We start from the raw sequence: 6,627 nt of genomic DNA on the forward strand, positions 1-6,627 counted from the left end.
GGGGGGGCGTGGGGGGGGGATAATATAAAGAATTAGCAGTAGGTTCATGAAATAAAGTCAAATCCTACTAAACCCAGATTAATACCAAAAGTTCATGTAGTATCTTGTTTACAAGTGTTTGTTCCAATTCATAATAAGATTTTAAAAAGCCTTTCTTTATGATTCTTCAGAGAAGTCTTTATAAAGCTAAATACATCATTATTCTATCATCAGATTTAAACTAATATATATATATATATATATTATGTTCACATCAACAAAAAGTTTTTAATTGTTATAGTTAATAATTTATTTATTATCATTTAAGCGAATGGAGCTAATAAAACATAAATTGGTTTTTTTTTTTTTTGTTGAGAAAAATAGATCGTCGATACTATAAAGATGGTAAGCTCATTCCAAATGAATTCAAGTACTCAACAATGATTATTAGCTTTGGGGTTTAAGATGAAGGCTTAAAAGATAAAAAATAACGTGAAATATTGTCATAAAATTAAATGCTAACACCTACAAAACAGAAATAAAATTATTTTCATAAGTAAACTTCAAGATCTTAAGATTTTGGATGTTCATGAAGAAGTTAATATTATGTGGAATAAGTAAAAGAAATGCTTGTGGAACTAAAAGGAAAAAATCTTATGAATAAAAATACTTTAAAGTGGATTAATGATGTTTAAGAAGAGATAAAAAAAAGTTGTGTTGTAAAAACTAGTCTAGATGTAAAGTTTGGAGAATTGAGAAAAAAATAAGGTGACTCTATGAGAATAATTTGTGATGCTAAGAATTCTACTTTTAATAATATTTATATTAGATTATATACTAAAGAACGTTAAAGATATATGTATAAAGTCATCAAACAAAGAGATAAGAAAAATAAAAATATAATTCAAGTTAAATGTAATGATGAAAATAAAAAAAAAAATACTTTTCTTAGATGAGGTTACTTACCATAAGTGGGAGAGATGTTTTGATTAACTTTTTAATGAAAATTAATACTTTTCTTAGATGAGGTTACTTAGGAGAGATGTTTTGATTAACTTTTTAATGAAAATTACGAAAATATGATAGACTTTAGTGACTTTAGTTTCATAGTAGATAATTTAAAAAAAAAATTTTACTGACATATTAGTAAAATAGAATTAGATGATTTAAAGAAAATGAGTGTGGAAAAGCAATAGGACCAGATACTATTCACATAAACGAGCGTAAATGTTTGTGAGATCTGAAAATTTCTTGACTTACTAAATTTTTTAATATTATTTTAAAAATTAAAAAGATGTCGATGAGTGGAGAAATTATATTGGTTCCTATTTTTAAGAATAAGAAAGATGCACAAGAGTGTAAATTATAGAGAAAATAAATTAATGTGGCATACATTAAAGTTACATAAGAATTGAACATAGGTTAATGACATGATACAAAAATTTCTTAAAATCAATTTGAATTTATGTCGAGCAAGTCTACTTAAGAAGCTATATATTTATAGAGAAGTTTGATGGAGAAGTACAAAGAGATTAAGGAGGATTTACAAATGATTTTTGTTGATTTCGAAAAAACTTATGATAAATTTCAAAGAGAAATACTTTGGAGAGTTCTAGAAAAGAAATGTGTAGATATTACTTATATTCAAGTCATTAAAGATATGTATATTAGAGTTATTACTTGTGTTCGAACAAAAGGAGGATTGACAAGTATTTTCCTACTTCAGTTGGATTCCATCAAGGATAGGCTTTAATTCTATATCGTTTTGTTTTAGTTATGGATGTTCTTACTAGGCATTTACAGGAGGATGTACATTGGTGTATGTTTTTCACTAATGATATCCTTCTTGTAGGATGTACATTGGTGTATGTTTTTCACTAATAATATCCTTCTTGTGGATAAGATGAGTGAGTTTAGAAAAAACTTTCGTCATGGTGGTTATCTTTAGAATCTAAAAACTTCCATTTGAATAGATCTTAAATTGAATACATGGAATCAAATTTTATTAGTAGTACATTAAGTGTCGGGTTTGTAGCAATTGATGGTCAAGTCATTAAAAGGAATGAATATTTTAGATAACTCGGGTCTATCATTCAAAGTGATGGTGATATAGATAAGGATGTTATTAGTAGAATTTAAGTTGGGAGGTTAACGTGGAGGAATGCATAAGTGATATTGTGTGATAAAAATACCACTTAGATTTAAAAGAAAATTTTATAAAGTGGTGGTGAGGCATGCAATGATTTATGATGCAAAATGTTGGCCTCTAAAAAAGAAGCATAAAATTAAGTTAAAGAGTTGTTGAGACGACAATATTAAGTTGAATGAGTGGCTTTACACTTAAGAGACAGAATGAGAGATGAATAAGTCCGTGAAGAGTAGCTCTAATGATAAAGAAAATTAGAGAGAGTCGTCTTAGATGGTCGAGTCACATTAAACGTTGACTATCTAATGACCTTGTTAGGAGAGAGATGTTTTAAATTTGACTTATGTTAAGAAAGATTGAGATAGATCTAAAGACTTGGGCATTTAATATAAAAATGATCGTATTTTATTAGAACTTGAATGAAAATATGACACATAATAGAACACAGTGGAGAAAAAAAGGATTCATGTAAGTCGACCCCACTTAGTGGGCCAAAAGCTTATTATAGTTGTTGTAAAAGGAGTGAACATTTTAGATATATTCGTTCTATAGTTCAAAGTAATTATGATATAGATGGGGATGTTATTATTATAATTCAAGTTGAATGGTTGAAGTAGAGGAATGCATCGAGTCTATTATGTGATAGAAAGGCACCTCTTAAACTTAAGAGAAAATTTTATAACATTGTCTATTTTCTTGGGTCCATTGTCCAAAGCGATGGTGATATAGATGGGGATGTTAATAGTAGAATTCAAGTTGGTTGGTTGAAGTGGAGGAATGCTTCGGGCCTTTTGTGTGATAGAAAAGTACCGCTAAGACTGAAAGGAAAATTTTATAAGACGGTGGTGAGACCTGCAATGCTCTATGGCGCTGAATGTTGGCCTTTAAAAGAGAAGCATAATAATAAGTTAAGTGTTGCCGAGATGAGAATGATTAGGTGGATGAGTGGCTTTACACTTAGAGACAAAATGCGGAATGAATATATTCGTGATAGGATTGGCATAGCTCCTGTGACAGACAAAATTAGAGAAAGTCGCCTTAGATGGTTTGGTCATATTAAACGTCGACCATTAGATGATCCGATTAGGAGAGTAGATATTTTAAATTCGACTTGTGTTAAGAAAGGCAGAGGTAGACCTAGGAAGACTTGGGCTTATTGTATTAAAAATGATCTTAATTTACTAGAACTAAATGCAAATATGACACTAAATAGGACACAATGGAGAAAAAGGATTCATGTAGCCGACCCCACGTAGTGGGATTAAGGCTTTGTTGTTGTTGTTGTTGTGGTGAAACCTGCAATGCTTTATGGTGCAGAAGGTTGGCCTATAAAAGATAAACATAAAATTAAGTGTTGCTAGGATGAGAAAGCTCAGGTGATGAGTAGCTTTGCATTTAAAGAAAATGTGAAAGAAATATATATGTAAAAGGTTTGAGTAGCTCCAATTGAAAACAAGATTAGAGAGTCGCCTTGGATGGCTTGATCATAGTAAATGTCGACCAAATGATGACCTAGATAGGAGAGTAGATATTTTAGATTTGATTTACGTTAAGAAAGGTAGCGGCAGACCTAAAACGTCTCGGGCATGTTGTATAAAAAATGATCTTAATTTATTAAAAGTAAATATAAATTATGACACTCAATAGAACACAATAAAGAAGTAAGATTCATGCACTCGACCACACTTACTGGAATAAAAACTTGTTGTCATTGTTGTATCTGAAGAAATTGATGCAAATAAAATGAGAAAAGTAAGAAAAATGCCAAAAAAATCTAATATGTGGCCAAAGGAATACTAATAATAACTTATATAAAGTATAAAATCATAATAGTAATGCTAGACTGTTTAGAATCTAGCATTCTTAATGCAACTAGTATGGATTTAGATCACAAAATAAATTAGTATTCATAGATTTAAAATAATACACCAAATTTGCTTCTGCAAAAATTAAAATGAAAACATAATGTAAGAAATTCAAATCATGAAAAATAAACAAGCAATTGAAAATTTTCACAATAATTAAAATTAAAATAAAATTCAACTTATATCAAATTTAAATAAAATCAACATAATTAAAATTCAACTTATATCAAATTTAAATAAAATCAAAGCAATCTAGCGAGCCAATAGCTACATATTTTTAAAAATGGATAAAGAAAACAGTTTATCAAATTAATTAAAGAAATCTAGGTCGCAAGCTAGAAGAGCAAAATAACTTCCCTCCAATATTAGATAATCACACCTGTCTTACAACTAAACGAATTGCATCCAACATGCACACAAGATTTACAATTGAAATAAGAATCAAAAGCTAATTATTAAATGTTATATAGTTTCCAATTTATAGACATTTAGTTCCTTAATCAGTTGTTTTTTATTAGTTCAATTTAAATACATTATATGATCCTTGAGTAGCAAAAAAATGCCAAAATAGATCGAGTATAACAAAGGATCTACAAGCAATGTCATAAACGAAGAAGCAACAGTCCCGCAAGAGTGCCACAACTACAGTTCCAAAAATGGATAACGAATAATAGAGATGAATATAGTCTAGACTATATAGCTCGCATCAATCTGCTCAGCTAGAAAAAATCTCTTACCAATTTAACAATTGATATCTATCACGTGAATTCGAAGATAAATTGTCTGCTTCGTGCAATGTAATCAAAGAGTCCGCACACTCAAGTCTTTAATATCAATATACAAGATATTTTTTGTAATCAAGAGTCAATAGCAGAGTTTGATTCAGCATAGCTTTAGATACAAGCTGCACAGAATTGTATGGTTGATTATAGGATGCGGATTCACTAAGCGATGAAAAAATAAAAAAATCTATCTAGCAATAAGTTCATGAGAAAAAGTTAAATTATACACAATTTAAATGTTTGTTTCAGTTCTCGAAAAGATTTTAAACAGCTTAACCTTTTTTCATATTTAATTAAGATTCTTGTTTGATTTCATAAAGATTTTTAAATCTTTGTAAATTTAAATGCAACATTAATCTATCATTAGATAAGTAAAATACACCATTAATCTATCATTAGATTTAAACTCTAGGCACTTTGTGTTCATATCAACATAAAGCATATAATTTTCATAATTAATAATCAATTTCTGTGAATATCCTTATAGAATTCATGCAAAAAAAGGGGGCACTTAATGAAAATGCCACCAATACGAATATGTATCTGACGCGGAGCTCACCTGAGTGCTGAACCAACTGCTGAATGAGTTCAGCAAGGAAGCCGGTCGGCCCTTTGGTCTGGGCTAGGTTTACTGCCTGAGGGGAGGGGTCTTCCCCCTCCTATGCATCTACTACTATACATATATATATATATTATGGCATTAGGGTTCAGTTTCTACTTGTGTTTTTGTCAGGACAACCACCGACGTCTCAAGTTCTCCCTTCTAGGATTGTATCCAAGGATGAGTGGTGCTCGGTTGTATCTCATTCTGAGGTGGTGATTGTCCTCGACTTTTTGTCCTCCACAACCCCCACATCGTCGTCGCGGTACCATCTCTTGTTGCAGAAATCCTAGACCACTCCTTGTTGTACCTCTGCAACCACAATCCACTGAACCAATTGCGGCCTTTCCTGCTGCCCTTCACCCTACAACCGCACATTCTCAACCTTGCCATAAGTTCCTTCCTTTATCAACTATATATATATATATGTATAACAAGAAGGATATATGTCGTCTCCCAGCTCTGCTAGGGTTTCGCCTCAGTCTGCTTTCGCTTCGCTCGTCTCTGCCTCTCGCGTCATCTGCCGATTTGGATTCGTCGCTCGTCTCTGCCTCTCGCGTCATCTGCCAATTTGGATTCGGCGATCTGCGGTTTGTTAGGTCGCGTCTCCTTCGGCGTCCTATCGTCGCTTTTGCGCTCTGCTCCGTTCGTAGGGGCGTCGTCTGCTTCTGCGCTGTTTCGCAGGGGTGTCGTCTGTTCGCATGGTTGTCATCTTCTGCGTTGCTGCGACTTTTGCTGAACTTGCGGGGTTTCCGCTTCTGCTCCCTGGACTTTCTGGATTCTGACTTTGCTCTTCTTTGCTCTGTTCAGTGTTCTTAACGCGACACCTCCATCTATTGGGGATGACTTCGAACATATCGTATGCTGCTGCTCTTTCGGGTGTCAACGCCGCCTCAGGTACACCTAGATCGTGTTCTTTCCCTCCTTCGTTTGAGTGGGAGGAAGACATCAAGAAACCTGGAAGGAAAAATAGGAAATCTGTCATTTTTTTTACAGAAGTTGAAGGTATTTCGGGTGTCAACGCCGCCTCAGGTACACCTAGATCGTGCTTTTTCCCTCCTTCGTTTGAGTGGGAGGAAGATATCAAGAAGCCTGGAAGGAAGAATAGAAAATCTGTCATTTTTTTTACAGAAGTTGAAGGTATTCAACTTGCCTCCTCTTGTCGACTGAATTTAGTTGGAAAATTTCTGTATGGTCATCCAAAAATGGAGCTAATTCGTAAGGAATTTGAGCTTATGCACCTGGTTGGGGAGT

The sequence above is a fragment of the Phalaenopsis equestris genome, unplaced genomic scaffold (assembly GCF_001263595.1).
Source record: "Phalaenopsis equestris unplaced genomic scaffold, ASM126359v1 Scaffold000264, whole genome shotgun sequence".
NCBI lineage: Eukaryota > Viridiplantae > Streptophyta > Magnoliopsida > Asparagales > Orchidaceae > Phalaenopsis > Phalaenopsis equestris.